The sequence below is a fragment of the Silurus meridionalis genome, chromosome 23 (assembly GCF_014805685.1).
Source record: "Silurus meridionalis isolate SWU-2019-XX chromosome 23, ASM1480568v1, whole genome shotgun sequence".
In the NCBI taxonomy this organism is placed as follows: Eukaryota; Metazoa; Chordata; class Actinopteri; order Siluriformes; family Siluridae; genus Silurus; species Silurus meridionalis.
The window spans coordinates 3,719,217-3,741,430 of NC_060906.1; the positions used below are offsets into that span (position 1 = coordinate 3,719,217).

At 39.4% G+C, this 22,214-nt stretch overlaps 1 protein-coding gene and 6 non-coding genes across 7 annotated transcripts in view; all 7 read left to right on the plus strand.

The window, feature by feature from the left end:
- LOC124377356 overlaps window positions 1-22,214 on the plus strand; it is a 306,775-nt gene that overhangs the window by 17,851 nt on the left and 266,710 nt on the right. The gene's annotated exons all lie outside the window — the stretch shown is intronic.
- trnas-gga lies at window positions 9,181-9,262 on the plus strand. The gene has a single exon. It is a non-coding gene; the product is annotated as a tRNA-Ser (tRNA).
- trnas-gga lies at window positions 10,054-10,135 on the plus strand. The gene has a single exon. It is a non-coding gene; the product is annotated as a tRNA-Ser (tRNA).
- Window positions 11,121-11,202, plus strand: trnaa-agc. The gene has a single exon. It is a non-coding gene; the product is annotated as a tRNA-Ala (tRNA).
- Window positions 12,076-12,157, plus strand: trnas-uga. The gene has a single exon. It is a non-coding gene; the product is annotated as a tRNA-Ser (tRNA).
- On the plus strand, window positions 14,345-14,426 carry trnas-aga. Its single transcript has one exon. It is a non-coding gene; the product is annotated as a tRNA-Ser (tRNA).
- trnaa-ugc lies at window positions 14,782-14,863 on the plus strand. Its single transcript has one exon. It is a non-coding gene; the product is annotated as a tRNA-Ala (tRNA).

Here is a 22,214-nt window from a genome sequence, read left to right on the forward strand (position 1 = left end):
GTATGACTATTATTGACTATAGGCATAAAGACCACACGTAGGTGAAGAGAAGAGCAAAGTCATGAGTGAAGTACAGATTTCATATTCAATTATCTTTCCCTGTGCTTTTACATCATGAACATCTATAAGGCTTTAGTCATATGTAGGACTTATAGAACATATATGATTACAAATACATTCATATTATGCATTTTATATATGTGTTTTTTGCAGCATAAATGTCCCTCACAATATTCTGTTGGAACAAGATTTACAGCTGGTTTTATTTTGATGGGAGCAACATCCCCTGCATTGATTCTAGGAGGAGCATCTTCCATTTCCAGCTGTGTGTTTCTGACCATCCTGAGAGAGAGAGAGAGAGAGAGAGAGAGAGAGAGAGAGAGAGAGAGAACGTGAACAGACAGGTAGTGAGAATTACTATGAAAACCACTGGTTTGTTGGATTGCGGTACTGTTTGTTGACCACACCCATTCTGTATGTAAACTGGCTAATCAGCACACGGTTTGCTTAATGTTCTAGCCAATCATCTATAATAAGGGGCGGGACTTATGAGAATGTAGCGACATTATGTGACGTCATCAACGACGTGCCCTGTAGCCTGGTGGTCACGTGGTCATTTACGGTGCTCAATAAGGTCCTGTAATTATTTTGGTTTTGTTTTTGCTTTCGCACACAAATTTATTTATTTGTGTGGTTTTGTTATGTATTAATTCATTTAAACTGTAAACAATGCAAATATATTTATATATATGTTCATGTTTTTTTCTGTAAAGTTTAAATAATCATTTTTTTTTATTTAAACTGTTTTTCTTTAGGTTTTTTTTTTCTCTTGTTGTGAAGTGAAGTATGTGTCATTGCTGCTACACTTTTACAATAAACTTTAGGGTTTTATCACATTTTCTACTTTCATTCATCTGATTATCTCCCCAGTGTCCAACTGCTCCATGACTTTGTGTATCAGTCACCTCACAACTATAGGAAAGATTTACCCTAATCCCCTTTCTTTCTTAATTCAATCCATCAGTTAGTTTCTACTCACTCAGGGTGAAACCTTTGGCTGTTAGATGAAGACAACGTTGATTTCCTGGCAGGATTTGAGGAAAGACACACAGTTACTCAGACCACATCTCTGTTATGCTGATTCCAGCATACAGACCGCTCATCAGACGCTCTAAACCCTGAACGCTTCTGAAACAGGTGAAAACCTGGCCAGCAGGAGGCGCCTCTGCTCTTCAGGACTTTTTGTGGTTTTGTGTGCACTGACTGGGACAAGTGCGTTGATCACGTGATCATCTCCAAGACCATCACAACATGCTCCAACCAGAAGCAGTGGATGAGTGCAATAGTGTGTACCCACGGAGTAAAGTCAACCCACGGAGGTCTACTGGATCAGACAAGGTTCCTGGCAGAGTGCTCAGGGAATGTGTAGATCAGATAGCGGATGTCTTCACCGACATCTTCAACATCTTCCTGAGCCGCAACTTTGTTCCTACGTGCCTCAAGATGACGACCATCATCCCTGTGCTAAAGTCTACAGTCTCCTGCCTCAATGACTACAGTCTCATCGCACTCACACCCATCGTGATGAAGTGCTTCATGAGGCTCATCATGAGGAACATCCAGACCCAGCTTCCATCCTCACTGAACTCCATGCAGTTTGTGTCATCCAAAACCTTCAATGCAACATATTTATTCTCGACGTGTATAAATGTACTGCAGTACCACATGAACGAGTGTTTGTACATCATACATGCACACACACAAACACACACACTTTTCAGGATAAACCAAATAATCACACACTTTTAATAACTTAAAAAAATATATCCATCCGTAGATAGATAGATAGATAGATAGATAGATAGATAGATAGATAGATAGATAGATAGATAGATAGATAGATAGATAGATAGATAGATAGATAATTATATTAAGTATAACAGACTCTTGTAGAGTTTAAGTGTAATTTTAATCAGTTAAATAAAAAGCTGAACATCGGCGATTTTTGTAGTAGTAAAATGCTACCGCCTGGTGGTAATATGAGGCATTGCAACTTGTCGCAAGCGGTACTTTAGATATTTTTGATGTTTCCACACGGACGGTTTTAACTTGTCGAACCTGCGTTTCATGGCAGATTTTAGTGCTGATTTGAGACTTGGCGCATCAGTAAAACCAAATATTTAATGTTTATTTTTCTGTGGATTTATTTTTTTAATATCCGACTAAAGCAAGAACGTTTGAAATAAATTTGTGTTGCGTTTAAAGTTTTATTTTCACTCTTTTTATATTTATGTTTAATAAAAATGGACGGGTTCTCAGTGAATCATTAATAATTAAGCAAATAATAAAATGAATGAAATCGTTGTGACTTTTATATATTCTTAATTCTATTATATATTTTAAAATTTTTATAATAGCTATCCTATTTTTTATATATGTAGAATATTGTTAGATACAAAATACATTATTAGATTTATTATTATTATAAATATTATCATTATAATCATTATTATTATTGTTATCATTATTATTATTTTTAATAAGATGATTATATTGATAATAACAGACTCTTGTACAATTTAAGTGTAATTTTAATGAAATTTGAGGTAAAATAAAAAAAGACTTAACATCGGCGATTTTTGTAGTAGTAAAATGCTACCATCTAGTGGTGATATGAGACATTGCAGCTTGTCGTCGAGCGGTACTTTTGGTATGTTTGCTCTGTTTTCACACGTACGATTTTTACTTGTCGGACCTGTGATTTAATGGCAGATTTTATTAGTAAAAACAAATGTTTAATGTTTATTTTTTGGTGGATTTACTTTTTAAATATCTGACTAAAGAAAGGACGTAGTGAATACATTTTTAAATAAAGTTTTAATTCCGCCCTTTTTATATTTAATAAAAATGAATAATTAAACAAATAATAAAATGAATGAAATCTTTTATATTTTCTTTATTCTATTATATATTTTACAATTTTATAATAGCTATCCTATTTTTTATATATGTAGAATATTGTTAGATACAAAATACATTATTAAAACTTTCTTTTGGCTTCTCCCATTAGGGGGCGCCACAGCGGATCATCCGCATGTTTGTTTTGGCACATGTTTTTACACTGGATGTCCTTCCTAACACAACCCTCCTCATTTATCCAGGCTTGGGACCGGCACTAAGGCTTGTGCAACCCTAATGGCTGGCACGGGGCAGTGAAAATCAATATCAGCTGCTTCAGTCCCAACTAATGGCCTGTATAAAGATCTCATTACAAGGTGTCACACAAGAAACATTTCATGATGGGTAAAAGTGAAGAGCTCTCTCAAGACCTTCACAACTTTATTGTTGCAAAACATACTAATGGCATTGTTTACAGAAGGATTTCTAAACTTCTGAATGTTCCAGCGAGAACTGTTAGGATCATAATCCAGAAGTAGAAAGAACATCATCTCACCATAAAGCAGCCATGACCAGGTGCTCCTCACAAGATTTCAGACAGAGGAGCAAAAAGAATATCAGAAAAGTTGTCCAAGAGCCAAGGACCACTTGTGGAGAGCTTCAGAAAGACCTGGAATTAGCAGCTACAACTGTTTAGAAGAAAAGCGCCTGCTGCAAAGAAGGGAGACCTGACCCAGCTGAAGAACTGGTGCCCAGTGTCACTACTGTACTGTACTGTACTGTATAGGTAGTTGTTCTCTATTTCCAATATGAAGGATGTAAAAGTAGGAACTCTTAATCTAAATGCTGCTAGAGCTGGTCAGAAAAGAATGGTGTTGTTTGAGTTTATAAAGCTGAAACGGATTGATGTCATGTTTATTCAGGAATCACACAGGGATCATAAAACTGAAGTGGATTGGATGTGCTCTACTAGTGGAGGAGTAGCAATACTCTTTTCAAAACACTTTCTACCAACCGCTTACAAAATGGAAGAAATAGTTAAAGGGCACATTTTAAAAGTACAAGCAAAATTCCAAAACACAAAACACAGCAGGGATAATGTTTTATCTATGGCGAGACTCGATAGATTCTGTGTGTTTAGTTTTCATGCAAATTGTTTTAAAGACTGTAAAATCGCCCCGCAATGGAAAAACTGAAAAACTACAACCCCAAATCAGGAAAAGTTGGGACAGTATGGAAAACGCAAATAAAAAAAGAAAGTAGTGATTTCTAAATTTACTTTGACATGTATTTCATTGCAGACAATATGAACACAAAATATTTCATGTTTTGTTTGGTCAACTTCATGTCATGTGTAAATATACATCCTTTCCTGTCATTCAGACCTGCAACACATTCCAAAAAAAGTTCATGGAAATCCAGGAAGAGAGAGAAAATGGTGCACTTATGGTTCTAGCACACAGATGAAGAACAGAAAATGATCCAGGTTCAGAGGAAACAAGGGGCTCGCCAGTCTCCACCAATGTTGAGCTCCTAGCTGATGGTAGAAACGAGTCTAATTCCAGAGCTCCGAGAACTCCTCATCCAGCATCAAAGAGAGATGTCAAACTAATTGGGAAGAGGGAACAAGGGGAGGGGGAAAAAAAAAAAAAAACACCATGAGAAGACAAGGCAGGAAAATAATTTATTGCAGTAAATTCCAATTTACACACATTAATATTTCTAATTATAATTTTGTTAGTGTTAGGATGGTTTTCACACTGTTTCACACACATTCCTTTGTCTGCTCAGTGTCTATAGAATATTTACGATGTTAGTCTGTAAGGTAAACAGGGAGTCTTATCTGGGCTCACACATCTCCGGCTAGTATATCCTCTTGTCTAAACAGGAGACAAGTTTAGGACAGCCTTTTCTCTGTATGTGTATATATACGTTCTGCCGCCTGCAATAAACTGAAGAGGAAGCATTTGCTGTGTGCGGTGTGATTCTTCCCTGAATTCAGAAAGGCCTACGGGTATCGCAGATCGTATGGAAAACCTCTCCACGAATTGAGTTTCGTTTGGGCATGATCAAAATCTAACAAATTTTCAATGTAATAATGTTTAAAATGCATCAACACATTTACTGACACTCAATTTTATAACAATAAATCGCTTCTTTTATCTAAATAATTGCTTAATTTATCTGCAAGCATACAATTAGCCTATAGCTGATATCAGAGCATGAGACTGCATGGTTAGCAGAACACCACATGACCTATGTTACACACACCACACTGATACCATTGGCAATCTACATGAACACTTAAGCAGCAAATCATCTGTTAATTTATCACTTCACTCAGATGTTTAAACATTTCAGAGGAATTATCCACAGTATGATTTTAAAATGTCTGACTTCACAAAAGACTGAACAATACACAAGCCATAACTCAATAAGGTTGTCTTAGCACAAAAAAAGTAAAAAACTAACACCAAGAAAGAGAAATGGTATTAAATAATACTAGATGAACTAAGGGAAATCGCTTTCACAAAGTCATCAGCTTGGGTTTTCATTTAGTTTTTTTTTTTACTTTTTAGTACAGCTAATGGCATGCATCTTTTTTTCTGTTCAAGGCTCCTCCCCCTCTGATCAGCACCAATGATGACGAAGAACAATCATTAAGGCAGAGCTACTCTTCATTATTTCATCTCATAAATATTTCTAGTTTGTGACATTTACTAATTTCTTTTGGCAATATTTGATTTCCAAAACCTTAAAATAATATTTTTAAAATAGTGTTGATCTGCTCCACCTTGTTCCTCTGTAGTGCTCATCCCCTCCACCTGCTTCTCCATAGTGCTGATCTGCTCCACCTGCTCCTCTGCAGTGCTCATCCGCTCCACCTGCTTCTCAATAGTGCTGATCCGCTCCACCTGCTCCTCCATAGTGCTGATCTGCTCCTCCATAGTGCTGATCTGCTTCACCTGCTCCTCTGCAGTGCTCATCCACTTCACCTGCCCTTCTGTATTACTCATGGGCTCCACCAGCATGTTCTTGTCTCTTCCACCAGTGTGGTCCTCACCTCCTCTGGGATGCTTGTGTTCTCCAGTAGATCACAGGATTTGAAACGCAGCGTCATCAGCTGATCATCATTGCCACTGGAATCCTGTTTCCATCCTCTGCAAGTTGAACAAGTGTTTTGCTTACTTAAAACAGGTGCAGTTTAAACTCATGGTTAATCTCTGTTTTAAATGTTAATCTGTTTAAATCATACAGTCAAATTCTGTGGGTTCGTAAATGTCAAAATGAAAGGTAAGCTGGAACTTGACATGCATGTGTTGTGCTCTTCCCAACATTCCCAAAAGCTTGCTCTCTTTTGGGGACTGAATAAGAAAATAGTTTAGGAGATGGTTCACTCTAAAACTAGATTTTAGTCATCAATGACTGATAAGTGAAAATAAAGGACAATCCGTCATAGTTCTTCATCAGCAAATTTTGTGCAATTACTTTCAAACTTTCAATACTATGCAGATAAAACTGTGACAGTGGACAGGTAAAAATATATTTTGGAGACATGTTGTAGTTTGCCAAATATTAGAAAATGGTTTGAGGAAGTGCTGTTTGGCCGTGTCTAAAGCTAAATTAATATTTAAAATGTTGAATTGTATTAAAAGACACAGTATTGTGCTAACAAACTCTGTGTTGGTTATATAAAAATGGAAACTTCTCCCAAGTTTCCACTGTCAAGGAGGTTAGGAGTTTAAGGCGATGAATTCAAGTTTTAGGGGGGAGCCGTCCCTTTAAGATTTAAACGTTGTTGCAAATCTTTGCCATACTTAACACAAGTTGATGCAGTGCTGCATCTTACCTTCACAAAGGTATTCATAAAGTGAACCCATCTTCTAAAGGTAGTCCTGGGCATAGGTGGAGAGTGTGCAGCGAGGGGTTAATATTTCACACTTGACTTTATTCTTTTTGGTCTCCTTGCCAAGAAGCAGAACAGGCTTGTATTCAATGGCATGGAGTTTCTCAAGCTGCAATCACAACATTGTGTATTTGCTGTTTAAGTAACAAAAAAACAACAGCAAAAAACCTAAACATATTAGTTATTGAGAATGTATTACATTATTGCTGAAGCATCCAGGTCAATGCGATTCAGGATTTTTAACTTCATGGTGTATACCCAAGTATGTGCAAACAGGAAAGGCTCCTCCAGCCCCATCACAAAAAAAGCATAGCAGCATCTCTACTTCCTGAGAAGGCTGAGAAAAGCTTCTCTCCCTCCCCCCCATCCTGACCACGTTTTACAGAGGGACCATTGAGAGCATCCTGAGCAGCTGCATCACTGCCTGGTTTGGGAACTGCACAGTCTCAGAACGCAAGACGCTACTGAGGATAGTGAGGACCACTTAGAAGAGTCTCTCTTCCCTCTATCATGGACATTTACACCCGCTGCATCTGCAAAGCAAACAGCATTGTGGACAACCACACACACCCGTCACACACACTTTTCACTCTCGTACCATCAGGGCTTCCAGTTTAAGTAGAGGATGACAGGGACTTGTGTTGGAGTCGTGGCCGAGTGGTTAAGGCGCTGGACTAGAAATCCGTTGTAGTCTGCCTGCGCAGGTTCGAATCCTGCTGACTATGATTCACTTTCTGATTCCATTTCCTATGAATTACCTGATCCAGTAATTTTACAGGTTGTTGTGTTAATAGGGTTTCCAGTTTAAGTAGGGGATGATAGAGACGTGTGTAGTAAATGTGGCCAAGTGGTTAAGGCGATGGACTAGAAATCCATGGGGATCTCCCTGTGCAGGTTTGAATCATGCTGACTATGATTTACTTTCTGTTTACATTTCCTATGAATTGCCCGATCCAGTAATTTTACAGGTTGTTGTGTTAATAGGGCTTCCAGTTTAAGTAGGTGATGATAGAGACCTGAGCTCCCTCAACTACCTCAACTCCCACAGCCAGCACCTAATCTCTTTCTTCTCTGGTCTTTTAAGGCGATGGAGTAGAAATCCATTAGGGTCACCCTGTGCAGATTTGAATCCTGCCGACAATTATTTATTTTCTGTTCACATTTCGGGTTAATTATAAAGATGTGAATCACTTGTGTTTTCTTGTGTTAATAGGGGTTCCAGTTGAAATAGGGGTGACTGCTAACTGTGCAGTAGTCGTGGCCGAGTGGTTAAGGCGATGGACTTGAAATCCATTGGGGTCCCCCTGCAGGTTTGAATCCTGCTGACTGCGATTTACTTTCTGTTTACATTTCCTTTGAATTACCCTGCTCAAGTTAGTTAATAGGGCTTCCAGTGTAAGTAGGGGATAATAGAGAATTGTGTAGTAGTTGTGGCCGAATGGTTAAGGCGATGGACTAGAAATCCATTGGGATCGCCCCGCGCACTTGGAATCCTGCTGACTGCGATTTACTTTCTTTTTACATTTCCTATGAATTTCCCCGATCCAGTTAGTTTACAGGTTGTTGTGTTAATAGGGCTTTCAGTTTAAGTAGAGGATGATAGAGAATTGTGTAGTGGTTGGGGCTGAGTGGTTAAGGTGATGGACTAGAAATCTATAGGGGTCTCCCCGCACACATTCAAAACCTGCCAACTACGATTTATTTTCTGTTCACATTTTGGGTTAATTATACACATATGGTTCTTTAGCATTTTCTAGTGTTAATAGGGCTTCCAGTTTAAATAGGGGATAATAGAGAATTGTGTAGTAATTGTGGCCGAGTGATTAAGGCGATGGACTAGAAATACATTGGGGTCCCTCTGTGCAGGTTTGAATCCTGCTGACTGCGATTCACTTTCTGTTTACATTTCCTATTAATAACCCCGATCCAGTAAGTTTACAGGTTGTTGTGTTAATAGGGCTTCCAGTTTAAGTAGGGATAATAGAGAATTGTGTAGTAGTTGTGGCTGAGTGGTTAAGGTGATAGACTGGAAGTCCATCGGGGTCCTCCTGCGCAGGCTTGAATCCTACTGACTTCGATCCACTTTCTGTTTACATTTCCTATGAATTACCCAAACAAGTAATTTTACAGGTTGTTGTGTTAATAGGGCTTCCAGTTTAAGTAGGGGATGATAGAGGCTTGTGTAGTAATTGTGGCCGAGTGGTTAAGCTGATGGACTAGAAATCGATTGGGGTCTCCCCGCGCATGTTCGAATACTGCCGACTATGATTTATTTTCTATTCACATTTTGGGTTAATTATAAAGATGTGTTTCACTTGTGTTTTCTTGTGTTAATAGGGGTTCCAGTTGAAATAGGGGTGACTGCTCACTGTGCAGTAGTCGTGGCCGAGTGGTTAAGGCGATGGACTGGAAATCCATTGGGGTCTCCCTGCGCAGGTTTGAATCCTGCTGACTACGATTCACTTTCTGTTTACATTTCCTATGAATTACCCCGATCCATTAAGTTTACAGGTTGTTGTGTTAATAGGGCTTCCAGTGTAAGTAGGGGATGACAGTGACATGCGTTGTAGTCGTGGCCGAGTGGTTAAGCCAATGGACTAGAAATCCTTTGGGGTCTCCCGTGCATGTTAAAATCCTGCTGACAACGATTCATTTTCTGTTCACATTTTGGTTTAATTATGAAGATGTTTCCTGCTGACTACGTTTCACTTTCTGTTTACATTTTGGGTTAAATATAAAGATGTTTCCTGCTGACTGCGATTCACTTTCTGTTTACATTTCCTATTAATAACCCCGATCCAGTTAGTTTGTTGGTTGTTGTGTTAATAGGGCTTACATGCGAAGTAGGGGATAATAGAGAATTGTGTAGTAGTTGTGGCTGAGTGGTTAAGGTGATAGACTGGAAGTCCATCGGGGTCCTCCTGCGCAGGCTTGAATCCTACTGACTTCGATCCACTTTCTGTTTACATTTCCTATGAATTACCCAAACAAGTAATTTTACAGGTTGTTGTGTTAATAGGGCTTCCAGTTTAAGTAGGGGATGATAGAGGCTTGTGTAGTAATTGTGGCCGAGTGGTTAAGCTGATGGACTAGAAATCGATTGGGGTCTCCCCGCGCATGTTCGAATACTGCCGACTATGATTTATTTTCTATTCACATTTTGGGTTAATTATAAAGATGTGTTTCACTTGTGTTTTCTTGTGTTAATAGGGGTTCCAGTTGAAATAGGGGTGACTGCTCACTGTGCAGTAGTCGTGGCCGAGTGGTTAAGGCGATGGACTGGAAATCCATTGGGGTCTCCCTGCGCAGGTTTGAATCCTGCTGACTACGATTCACTTTCTGTTTACATTTCCTATGAATTACCCCGATCCATTAAGTTTACAGGTTGTTGTGTTAATAGGGCTTCCAGTGTAAGTAGGGGATGACAGTGACATGCGTTGTAGTCGTGGCCGAGTGGTTAAGGCAATGGACTAGAAATCCTTTGGGGTCTCCCCGCGCAGATTTGAATCCTGCCGACTACGATTCATTTTCTGTTCACATTTTGGTTTAATTATGAAGATGTTTCCTGCTGACTACGATTCACTTTCTGTTTACATTTTGGGTTAAATATAAAGATGTTTCCTGCTGACTACGATTCACTTTCTGTTTACATTTCCTATAATTTACCCTGATCCAGTAACTTTACAGGTTGTTGTGTTAATAGGGCTTCCAGTTTGAGTAGGGGATCACAGTGATTTTTGTTGTAGTCATGGCCGAGTGGTTAAGGCGATGGACTAGAAATCCATTGGGGTCTCCCCGTGCATGTTAAAATCCTGCTGACAACGATTCATTTTCTGTTTAAATTTCCTATGAATTACCCTGATACAGTAACTTTACAGGTTGTTGTGTTAATAGGGCTTCCAGTTAAAGTAGGGGATCACAGTGACTTGTGTTGTAGTCGTGGCTGAGTGGTTAAGCCGATGGACTTGAGTTCAATTGGGGTCTCCCCACGCAGGTTCGAATCCTGCTGACAACGATTCACTTTCTGATTACATTTCCAATGAATTACCCTGATGCAGTAAGTTTACAGGTTGTTGTGTAAAAAGGGCTTCCAGTTTAAGTAGGGGATGACAGTGACTTGCTTTGTAGTCGTGGCTGAGTGGTTAAGGCGATGGACTAGAAAGCCATTGTGGTCCCCCTGTGCAGGTTCGTATCCTGCTGACAATGATTCACTTTCTATTTACATTTCCTATGAATTACCCCGATCCAGTAAGTTTCGAGGTTGTTGTGTTATTAGGGCTTACAGTTTAAGTAGTGGATAATAGAGAATTGTGTAGTAGTTGTGGCTGAGTGGTTAAGGTGATGGACTAGCAGTCCATTGTGGTCCTCCTGCGCAGGTTCGAATCCTGCTGACTACGATTCACTTTCTGTTTACATTTCCTATAATTTACCCTGATCCAGTAACTTTACAGGTTGTTGTGTTAATAGGGCTTCCAGTTTGAGTAGGGAATCACAGTGATTTTTGTTGTAGTCATGGGCTAATGGTTAAGGCGATGGACTAGAAATCCATTGGGGTCTCCCCGTGCATGTTAAAATCCTGCTGACAACGATTCATTTTCTGTTTAAATTTCCTATGAATTACCCTGATACAGTAACTTTACAGGTTGTTGTGTTAATAGGGCTTCCAGTTAAAGTAGGGGATCACAGTGATTTGTGTTGTAGTCATGGCCGAGTGGTTAAGCCGATGGACTTGAGTTCAATTGGGGTCTCCCCATGCAGGTTCGAATCCTGCTGACAACGATTCACTTTCTGATTACATTTCCTATGAATTACCCTGATGCAGTAAGTTTACAGGTTGTTGTGTAAAAAGGGCTTCCAGTTTAAGTAGGGGATGACAGTGACTTGCTTTGTAGTCGTGGCCGAGTGGTTAAGGCGATGGACTAGAAAGCCATTGTGGTCCCCCTGTGCAGGTTCGTATCCTGCTGACAATGATTCACTTTCTATTTACATTTCCTATGAATTACCCCGATCCAGTAACTTTCGAGGTTGTTGTGTTATTAGGGCTTACAGTTTAAGTAGTGGATAATAGAGAATTGTGTAGTAGTTGTGGCTGAGTGGTTAAGGTGATGGACTAGAAGTCCATTGGGGTCCTCCTGCACAGGTTTGAATCCTGCTGACTACGATTCACTTTCTGTTTACATTTCCTATAATTTACCCTGATCCAGTAACTTTACAGGTTGTTGTGTTAATAGGGCTTCCAGTTTAAGTAGGGGATCGCAGTGATGTGTGTTGTAGTCATGGCCGAGTGGTTAAGGCGATGGACTTGAAATCCATTGGGGTCTCCCCACGCAGGTTCGAATCCTGCTGACTACGATTCACTTTCTGATTACATTTCCTATGAATTACCCTGATGCAGTAAGTTTACAGGTTGTTGTGTAAAAAGGGCTTCCAGTTTAAGTAGGGGATGACAGTGACTTGCTTTGTAGTCGTGGCCGAGTGGTTAAGGCGATGGACTAGAAAGCCATTGTGGTCCCCCTGTGCAGGTTCGTATCGTGCTGACTACAATTCACTTTCTATTTACATTTACTATGAATTACCCCGATCCAGTAAGTTTGGAGGTTGTTGTGTTTATAGGGCTTACAGTTTAAGTAGTGGATAATAGTGAATTGTGTAGTAGTTGTGGCTGAGTGGTTAAGGTGATGGACTAGAAGTCCATTGGGGTCCTCCTGCGCAGGCTCGAATCCTCCTGACTACGATTCATTTTCTGTTTGCATTTCCTATGAATTACCCTGATACAGTAACTTTACAGGTTGTTGTGTTAATAGGGTTCCCAGTTTAAGTAGGGGATCACAATTACTTGTGTTGTAGGCATGGCCGAGTGGTTAAGGCGATAGACTTGAAATCCTTTGGGGTCTCCCCACGTAGCTACGAATCCTGCTGACTACGATTCACTTTCTGTTTACATTTCCTATGAATTACCCTGATATAGTAACGTTACAGGTTGTTGTGTTAATAGGGCTTCCAATTTAAGTAAGTGGATCACAATTACTTGTGTTGTATTCATGGCCGAGTGGTTAAGCCGACAGACTTGAAATCCATTGGGGTGTCCCCACACAGGCTCGAATCCTGTTGGCTACAGTTCACTTTCTGTTTACATTTCCTATGAATTACCCTGATCTAGTAAGTTTACAGGTTGTTGTGTTAATAGGGCTTCCAGTGTAAGTAGGGGATGGCAGCGACTTGCGTTGTGGTCGTGGCTGAGTGGTGAAGGCAATGGACTAGAAATCCATTTGGGTTTCCCCGTGCAGTTTCTGATCCTGCTCACTATGATTCACTTTCTGTTTACATTTCCTATGAATTACCCCGATCCAGTAAGTTTACAGGTTGTTGTGTTAATAGGGCTTCCAGTTTAAGTAGAGGATAACAGCAGCTTGCGTTGTAGTCGTGGCCGAGTGTTTAAGGCGATGGACTAGAAATCCATTGGAGTCTCCCTGCGCAGGTTCGAATCCTGCCGACTACGATTGATTTTCTGTCACATATTGAGTTAATTATGAAGACTTTTCCTGCTGTCTACGATTCACTTTCTGTTTACATTTTCTATGAATTACCCCGATCCAGTAAGTTTACAGGTTGTTGTGTTAATAGGGCTTCCAGTTTAAGTAGGGGATTACAGTGATTTTTGTTGTAGTCATTGGCGAGTGGTTAAGGCGATGGACTAGAAATCCATTGGGGTCTCCCCGTGCATGTTAGAATCCTGCTGACAACGATTCATTTTCTGTTTAAATTTCTTATTAATTACCCTGATACAGTAAGTTTACAGGTTGTTGTGTTAATAGGGCTTCCAGTGTAAGTAGGGGATGACAGTGACTTGCGTTGTAGTCGTGGCCGAGTGGTTAAGCCGATGGACTAGAAATCCATTGGGGTCTCCCCGCGCAGATTCGAATGCTGCCGACTACGATTCATTTTCTGTTCACATTTTGGTTTATTTATGAAGATGTTTCCTGCTGACAACGATTCACTTTCTGTTTACATTTTGGTTTAAATATAAAGATGTTTCCGGCTGACTACGATTCACTTTCTGTTTACATTTACTATAAATTACCCTGATCCAGTAAGTTTACAGGTTGTTGTGTTAATAGGGCTTCCAGTTTAAGTAGGGGATCACAGTGATTTTTGTTGTAGTCATGGCCGAGTGTTTAAGGCGATGGACTAGAAATCCATTGGGGTGTCCCCACGCGGGCTCGAATCCTGCTGACTACTATTCACTTTCTGTTTACATTTCCTATGAATTACCCTGATCCAGTAAGTTTACAGATTGTTGTGTTAATAGGGCTTCCAGTGTAAGTAGGGGATGACAGTGACTTGCGTTGTGTTCGTGGCCGAGTGGTGAAGGGGATGGACTAGAAATCCATTTGGGTTTCCCCACGTAGTTTCTGATCCTGCTGACTATGATTCACTTTCTGTTTACATTTCCTATGAATTACCCCGATCCAGTAAGTTTACAGGTTGTTGTGTTAATAGGGCTTCCAGTTTAAGTAGAGTATAACAGCAACTTGCGCTGTAGTCGTGGCCGAGTGGTTAAGGCGATGGACTAGAAATCCATTGGGGTCTCCCTGCGCAGGTTCGAGTCCTGCCGACTACGATTGCTTTTCTGTCACATTTTGGGTTAATTATGAAGATTTTTCCAGCTGACTACGATTCACTTTCTGTTTACATTTTCTATGAATTACCCTGATCCAGTAACTTTACAGGTTGTTGTGTTAATAGGGTTTCCAGTTTAAGTAGGGGATTACATTGCCTTGTGTTGTAGTCAGGGCCGAGTGGTTAAGCCGATGGCCTTGAATTCCATTTGGGTCTCCCCACGCAGGTTCGAATCCTGCTGACTACGGTTCACTTTCTGTTTACATTTCCAATGAATTACCCTGATCCAGTAACTTTACAGGTTGTTGTGTTAATAGGGCTTCCAGTTTAAGTAGGGGATCGCAGTGATGTGTGTTGTAGTCATGGCCGAGTGGTTAAGGCATTGGACTTGCAATCCATCGCGGTCTCCCCGCGCAGGTTTGAATCCTGCTGACTATGTTTCCTTTTCTGTTTACATTTCCTATGAATTACCCCGATGCAGTAAGTTTACAGGTTGTTGTGTTAATAGGGCTTCCAGTTTAGGTAGGGGATGACAGTGACATGCTTTGTATTAGTGGCCGAGTGGTTAAGTTGATGGACTAGAAATCCATTGGGGTCTCCCCGTGCTGGTTTGAATCCTGCTGACTACGTTTTACTTTCTGTTTACATTTCCTATGAATTACCCCAATCCAGTAAGTTGACGGGTTGTTTTGTTAATAGGGATGAGGAGAGTGACAAGGTGCATGTTGAGAAACGGGAGGAATTTCTACACGAAGTTCAAAGACTGTTTACTTTTGTGCTATTGCTAATGCTAACGCTGAGTTGCTTTTGAAGAATATGCTGGAGTCAGTTCATTACAAGTGAATGACATTTTCTGGTTAAAGTTTGACCCTCAGTTGAACCGTTTGTGGAGTTTATCTACTGTTTTCGATCTGAAGACAGAGAGAGGACTCATACAGAGCTTGAAGCAACCCGGATTTCACTCGTGAGTTTTACTAAAAGACGTGGTGTTAAAAAGTAGATCGAGTTCATGTTGTTATGCTGATCGGATGATGAGACTGCGCGCGTGACTGTTGGTGAAAGGCTGGGACAGAAACACCATCTCAAGGTATTTTTCATTTTGTTTGCTCGCTGACGAGTGAAGCGCCCATTAAGTTTTGGGTCACTACGAACACGAGCAACGCATCAGGCCTGCTATGGTATTTTAGTTTATAATACATTTGGTTGCCGGCTTTAGATTGCATTAAGGTGTGTTGTGGGCCCACAAAAAAGTCTGATTTAAGTGATTTTGAAGTGATGAAAGGAGGTTAAAAAGAGAGTTCATTGTTTAAATTGAAACCTGTGAATGTATATGGTACATTATTGACATTGTTTACATTGTTGTGTTAAGAAAAGTGACTATTCAATTACATTATTTTCATTTAAAAAAAAAGAGGAACATTTTATGTTGAAGGTTCAAAAAGAACAAATATATTTTTCTTTCATTTGTTTATTTCCTTTGAGATAACTTATTTTTTGAGTAAACAACTAAGAGATTTTTCTAAAACTTTGTGTTGTGTTATTTTATTATTTACCTGGAAAGAGGTTATTTTATTTGTGAGAGACCTACCTAGACACATGGTTAAAATCTTTATTAATACTATAACTTAAAGGTGAATTCATAGTTAGGTAAGGAAAACATATGTGTGTATTTTAAAAGAGAAATCCAAGATAACATTTAAAATTGAGTTAATAAGGGTTAACACATTTAATTAATACATTAAAAGAACCCAAAAGCCTTGCTCTAGTTAATATGAATATTGAGGGGTTTGCCACATGACGTCAGGTGGACGTGAACGCACAAAAAAACACAAAATGACAAAACTCCGGAGACACGGGCGTGTGACACGTCTGAACACTCGGCACGGCGAGGCGAGTTGGACGCTGGGTCTGGTGATTGCGCCATTTGACATCACCTGCCCCACCCCTATCTGTCTTTGCTCTGATCTCTGGTATAACTGCTATTACTTTACTCTGACCTCTGGTATAACTGCCATATGTTTAACTTTACCCTGACCTCTGGTATGACTGTTATTAATTTACTCTGACCTCTGGTATAACTGTTATTAATTTACTCTGACCTCTGGTATAACTGTTATTAAGATAAGATCTTCCTTTATTCAATTAAATTTAGTTAAGTTCATTTATATTTGTATTGCGCTTTTAATGAACATTGTCTCAAAGCAGCTTTACACAGATAATATGGTGATTAAAAGTGAATATGTTCTTTCTAAGTAAGTTAGTTGAGCAAGCCAGTGGCGACTGTGGCAAGCAAAAACTCCTCTAGATGGCATAAAGAACAAACCTTGATTGGAACCAGACTCAAGAGAGAACCAAACCATCCTCATCTGGGTTGCACCAAATGTCCATTTATTAAATCAAATCAAATCAAATTAAATTTGTCACATACAAATTCATACAGAGTACGTCATGCAGTGAAATGCTTTATACAACTGTCCGGCATGAGAAAACAGGATGGGGAGAAATATAAAACAAAGAAAAAGAAAGCCGATATAAATATGAAACATATACAGTGGTACCTCGACATACGAGTGCCCTAACATACGAGTTTTTTGAGATACGAGCGGTCACTCGGTCGATTTTTTGCTTTGATACGCCAGCAAAAATTTGAGATACGAGCTCGAGACGTTGCTGCTAGATGGCGAATCAAAGCCAGAAAGCGAAGATTGTGACTAAAATGAAGATAGTGTTGCATTAGAGGGAAAATGAGAGCTGTTTCTTTAAGGCTACTTTCTCTGGGTATTGAAGTCCAGAGTAAAATAGGTAGTGTAGTGCGGGAAAGAAGTGTGCGGGCTGGATGTTTTTCCTGTGTGCGATTTATATGATTTGTGTTCTGCAGTGCGGTCTGTTAATCCAAGTTTATCCACCTGGAAGTTATATTATACTGTAACCCTGCGAATCTATCTTCATAAAAACAAGTAAAGTGCTTCTGCATCGGCTAATGTTGTCCATCTCATCATTCCACCAGCATCAACTAATGAGTTGTTACGCTGCAGCCAGGAAAAGTTCAAGCGGATAAGTAACAATAAGCAAAGAAGAAAAATTAAAACATTTAAAGTTTAGGGATACGTAGTGTACAGGAGTGATTAGTAAAAAACGAGTTTTCCCTCTGCCTCCGCTTATCGCCTCTAACCACCCCCCCGCAAACTCACACACACACACACACACACACACACACACACACCACCAGTGTTTTCGTTAGCTCAAGTCGTCTCATCTCCAAGGAAAATACACTGAATAAAACCTTATTATATCTTTACATTCTCTTTTATTTTGTTTTTATACAATATTTGTCATTCATAAATAATTTTTTCTTATTCAAAAACACGTAACAAAAACAACTGGGGTCGCATTGTGGGGGCTGGAACGGATTAATGGCATTTCAATTAATTTCAATGGGGAAATTTGCTTTGAAATATGAGCAATTTGACATACGAGCAAGATTACGGAACGAATTAAACTCGTATGTCGAGGTACCACTGTACTGTATTTTTCGGACTATAAGCCGCTACTTTTTTCCCACGTTTTGAACCCTGCAGCTTAAACAATGAAGCGGCTAATTTATGATTTTTTTCCTAGGTTTTTTCCAGTTTCACAAACTTCAAGCCAAAAAAGTGAGCAACATAACATTAGACCAATGAAATTTCCGAACGGAAACGAAAAAACGCACCTCACCTGTGTTCTGAGCTGCACAGCATCGGGAGAAAAAAACATTGTTGTTTTTTTACGCAAAAAATGGCAAAAGAAAAACTTTCGAGAGAAATAGTTGTGAAAGGAATGTTGTTTAGATACAAGCCGTTGTAACACGTTGAGTCTGGGTGAAGGGTTAGCTCACTAAAACTCCAGTTGCACAGGCTTTCCAAAACTCGTGCTTTTTATTTTTCTTGACAACAGCGTTACGGGTTATTTAAAGAAACTTAGAAATGAGCATCAGAAAATAACAAGGACATATTCCTCGAATGGCCTGCGGGAAAAAGCTCCTCCTCATTCTCTCTGTGTTCGCTTTACTATCACTATTCCACTATTCCACTATCAACTTCTTAGTCTTGCTGATGTTCAGGAGAAGGTTGTTCTGGCACCATCTCTACAGGTTTTTAACCTCCTGTAGGTAGGCCAACTCCTCATTGTTGGAGATCAGGCCCACCACAACAGTGTCGTCAGCAAACTTGATGATGGTGGTGGATTTGGAATTGGCCACACAGTCGTAGCATAGCAGATATACAGTGATGGTGATTTGAATCGAAATGTAGTCCTGAGTCAATATAGCAGTCTGTTGACATTAACTCCAGTCATTAACATCCTCAAAGCTCCCGTTCTTACTCCAGAATTTCATGATACCACCCAAGGAGTTGATGAGAAACCGTCCCAAGCTGCACAGAGTGGCCTCCACCGGAGAGAACACTATCCAGAGGCAGGCCTGGACGAAGTGGGAAGGGGCAGGACCAGTGGTCACTGAGACCTCAGGAGCATATATACACAAAACAACGCATTAATACAAAAGAAGAAATAAAAAAGACACCACAAGTAAGTAGTTACTCGTAATAGATTTGTTATTTTAGTAGGAACTCTCCATAAGAAAGTGGTCCAGAACAAAATGCATGGACAAATGCGTTTCTCTGGCATGCAGCATAGCAATGATTGGTGTTTATCAGTATTCATGCAAAGGTTCCCAACAGTACATGAATACTGATAAACATACCAATCAGATATCTATATACACTTATTTTCTGCATATAGAGATCTGATATTTCAGTAGAATACTTAACTGTCATATACTGTGGAGAGGGAGAGCTGGGAATCAGCAGTGGCTCCACTTGACCTCCACTTGCAAAAAGAATCACAAATTGAGTTTGGAAATAAAAACAGCACAATTCTTTACATGCTTGTACATAAAGAAATACTCACCTTTCATGCAGTTAAAAATCCTTACCAACAGCCGTCTGCATGCTCAGTCTCTGTACACTGGAGATTCATTTAGATACTGAGTCTCTGTTTGCCACAAGATGAGTGAAAACTGTTCACCTCATTTGATTCTAGGCTTCATTTTACAACAGTGGATTGATTACTAGTGTTAGTTACATCAACAATTATGTTACACTACTGCCACAGCCAATTACACTGCCTTCTCTGCCTTCACAGCCTGGGCATGGACCCTAACAGAAGCTGAGAAGTGCTGGGACTAAGACTCATTGATGCGTGTGCAGACGTCAGTTTGCAGCTTCAGTATTCATGGCTAAGTGGTTAAGGTGTTGGGCTAGAAATCCATGGTGGTCTCCCTGTGCAGGTTTGAATCCTGCTCACTATGTTTGTTGTCTTGTTTATTACAAATGATCAATGGAAAATTCCACCAGAACACAGCTCTTTAACACTGTAGCTGCATCTTTTAAATCAACCCCAAAGAACAAAATATGTAGACTAGTTAACGAAGCTAAGAATCAGCAGGCAGAAAGCAACAAGAAGTAAAGATAACGTGGATGAGACAGAGGGAGTCAGTGATGTAAACATGACTGGGAGCTAATTCTTTTAAACGGCACTAAAACATAAATTTTTATCAATTCAGCACACATTTCTGTTTTTACTATTTTTATAAAAAATATAAATACATAAATAAATAACTAAATATAAAAGAGGCAAAATTCAATTTTTCAGCAAAACATTTATTCACGACGTCCTTCCTTTACTTAGATATAAAATAAATAAATAAACTCCAGAGAAAAATATTTTTAATCAGTAAACAATTGTTTTATTTCTGCACCATCTCAAATCAAACACCAAATCCACCATGACTCACACAATTAACCCTCTGGGTGGCGTTTTGTGGGTTTTTCCCTCATAATTGAGAAACAAACTTAAATTACTCTCTTTATTGATCGTACAGATAAAAACAAAACTTCACAGGGGGCACGCTTTGCCATGTCGTCTCTCTTCACAAACACATCAATAAAACAACCTGAATATTAGTGAATATTTACCTCACAGACAAAATAAATATATGTGTAGAAAACTCGACATGTCTTTTACATAAAGCACATTCAAATCGAATACAAATGTTCTCTGATTAGGTAATCGGTATGATTTATACCATAAATCCCATAAAACCATTACAGACCATAAATCAGTATGATTATGATAAAAGCTTCTTGACTTGAAGAGGTGCAGTTTCTCCGGTATCACCTCATTAACTGTCCGTGTGGAAACATAGCAAAGGTTCCGTTTGGAGTCCTGATGATTTACGTCATTTAAACCATCATTATTAATTTAAAACATTTACAAGAATCTTTTGCCTTCATGCTCTATGTTGCATCCATATTTCTCCATGTCCATGTTGCTTAAAGTATTAAAAACAGGAAGTTTAAATATATGGTACATTTAGAACAGATAAAAATGTGTGATTAAATATTTAATTTGATTGACAGCCCTAATATTAATATGATGTGAGGTTCAGTTACCAGCATGACACTAAAACAGGTAGAAGTAATAACTATTTTTTTACTGAAGTTCATGTCAGAGCGAAAATTTCTTTACTTTCACTTGAGTAAAAAAGGTATAATCAGTACTTCAACTTTTTCCCCGAGTATTTTAAAACATGAGTATCTGCACTTCTACTAAAGTAAAGGATGTGTGTACTTTTGCCACCTCTGGTTTTAGCTACATCAGCAATACAGTATAATGTGTTTATAGCCTGTATGACTTTAACTATGCTAATGTGTGACATCCCATGGTAATGCTTCACCAACACTATTAAAGGTAGTTTAGGCAGAGCAATTTTACCATCCACATCTCTAATGATAGCAGCAGAATCTGATTTACATTGTTTAGAAGCCCAATACTTGATGTCCTCCTCAGTAGGCTGACTCTGAAGTATTTTTAGTTCAATATCTGGTATATTGGAGATATGTGATATCATCGAGATCTTATGGTTTGTATGTATTGTGTCCAAATCTACTGGTTGTTTTGCTGCTTCCTGAGCTACTTTATCTGCTAACGTGTTTCCCTGAATTTCCTCTGAATCACCTGCGGCATGTCCTTTAACCTTCACTATGGCCACTTTGGCAGGGAGTTGAACAGCATTTAAAAGGTCGTCTATGAGATTAAAATGTGCTATGGGCTTTCCATAAGCTGTTTTAAAGTGTCTTTGCTTCCATGTTTCAGCAAAATCATGCACAACACCATAAGCAGACTTAGAATCAGTGTATATAGTCACTACTTTACCTTCAGACAACTGACATGCTCTTGTAAGTGCCACCAACTCTGCAGCTGTGTGCAGATGTGTATGGTAATGATTTAGCAACTATTTCATCAGGTAATCTTACAACTGGATATCCACATAAATACACATTGGAAGGTTTTGAACATGAACATCTACATATAGGCAATAACCCCTCTTCCAGGGCCGTATCTAAAAGATCAGACCAACTAGAGGTCTTTTGTTCAGTGTGTTTATGGCAATCATGTGTGTCGTCAAAACCATCTAAATCTATAAAGTCTAGCAGATCACGCAGCACTACTACAGCTGAATGCGGCTGAAAAGAGTCTTAATGGTCAAGTTTTCTGTCTTCAAGAGTGTGGTTTCATAACCAGGTCTACGTTGTGCTGTCATATGTTGTGTGTTGAGGTTGTGTAAAATAGCTGTTAGTTGATGTGAGGTGTTCAGTATCAAATGATGTGACAGCACCGTTTTCTTAGCATCCCGGACCGTCAGAGCCGCAGCAGCTACTGCACACAAGCACGAGGGAAACCCTTGTGTTAT